This window comes from Triticum dicoccoides, chromosome 5A (genome assembly GCF_002162155.2).
Source record: "Triticum dicoccoides isolate Atlit2015 ecotype Zavitan chromosome 5A, WEW_v2.0, whole genome shotgun sequence".
In the NCBI taxonomy this organism is placed as follows: Eukaryota; Viridiplantae; Streptophyta; class Magnoliopsida; order Poales; family Poaceae; genus Triticum; species Triticum dicoccoides.
The window spans coordinates 657478721-657480694 of NC_041388.1; positions in this window are offsets into that span (position 1 = coordinate 657478721).

Here is a 1974-nt window from a genome sequence, read left to right on the forward strand (position 1 = left end):
GCACTGGGTACTATGTCAATAGGTTAGTACCAAAAAATGATGTAAATGACTATAAAATGATTATAAAAACATCCAAGATTGATAATAAAACAACATGGAACAATAAAAAATTATAGATACGTTGGAGACGTATCATTATGCGGTTTGACCGATAAAGATCTTCGTAGAATATGTAGGAGCCAACATGAGCATCTAGGTTACGCTATTGGTTATTGACGGGAGATGTGTCTTGGTCATGTCTGCATAGTTCTCGAACCCGTAGGGTCTGCACGCTTAACGTTCGATGACGATTTGTATTATGAGTTATGTGATTTGATGAACCGAAGTTTGTTCGGAGTCCCGGGTGAGTTCATGGATATGACGAGAAGTCTCAAAATGGTCGAGAGGTAAAGATTTATATATTGAAAGGTTGCATTTGTACATCGAAGTGGTTCCAGAGATTCAGGCATTTTTCCGGAGTACCAGGAGGTTATTGGACCCCCCCGGTAGAAGTTATGGGCCTTATGGGCCATAAGAGGGAAGCACACCTGCGCACAAGGGGCTGGTGAGCCCCCCTAGGGCAGGAGGCCGATTGGGACTAGGAGAAGGGCCCCCCTTTCCTACTCTGTGTGGGAGGTGGAATCCTACTAGGACTAGGGAGTCCTAGTAGGACTCCACATCTTGGCGCGCCCCCATAGGGCCGACTGCCTCTCCCTCTCCCTCCTTTATATACGTGGCAAGGGGACACCACATAGACACACAAGTTAATCTTTAGCCGTGTGCGGTGCCCCCCTCCACAATTTTACACCTCGGTCATATTGTCGTAGTGCTTAGGCGAAGCCCTGCGCCGGTAACTTCATCATCACCGTCACCACGCCATCATACTGACAAAACTCTCCCTCGGCCTCAACTGGATCAAGAGTTCGAGGGACGTCACCGAGCTGAACGTGTGCAGATTGTGGAGGTGCCGTGCGTTCAGTACTTGATCGGTTTGATCGCGAAAACGTTTGACTACATCAACCGCGTTACTAAACGCTTCCGCTTTCGGTCTACGAGGGTACGTGGACATATTCTCCCCGCTCGTTGCTATGCTTCTCCTAGATAGATCTTGCGTGATCGTAGGATTTTTTTTGAAATACTACGTTCCCAACAGGGTCTCAGCGGCGTGAAACAGTGGAGTCTCAACGTTGGACGTGGTTTAATGGGCACATGCAAGTTGGTGTCGTTTGTCTGACATCATGGTGACGTCGACGGTAGATGGGCATGACAAGACCTATGGAATGATTCCTCCTGAAGATGGGATGGCGGAAGATGATGGCGGTGGATCCTCGAGTGTGCGCATGCGGTGTGTGTCATGGGAAGCCTAGACCAGTTGGCACTCTTAGCTTGCTAGGCGGGCGGCTTCTTGAGGCCACTGAATTAGATGGTGTCCGTTGATGCGGTTAGGGCACATATTTATGTTTTGTAGGTGTAGCAACTTTGTTCGCATCGAAGGTGGTTTTTGGATTAATCTTTGTATTTATTTTCCCAGTCTCAGATGAATAAATTAATAAAGATGACTGCATGTATGATCTTGATGTAGTGGCCAGGGTAATTTTTTCTTTTCAAAAGAAAAAAAGACCTATATAAAAAGACCCCAATATGGCACGAACGTCATACTTGTTGTCTCCATGGGGCGATCATCCCGTTCGCTACCGGGGGAGGGGAGATCCATTGAATGGATTTGTTCGACGGGAGAACCCCACTCCTGGAACACCCTCCCTCATTGCCCGTACAAGCCTTTTTTTGTAGAAAATAAAAAGGAAAAGTAAAACCCAGTAGCGAAACAAAATAGAAGTCCTAGTTTTGTTTTTTGTTGTAACTAATAAAGCCTAGTTTTTGTTATGCTATGGAAAATTTTGCCATGCTCGAAAAAATAGAGGAAAAAATACCATGGATTGCTTTAGTAAAATTTGCTATGGTCCAAAAAATAATAATGACATAGCCCCCCCCCCC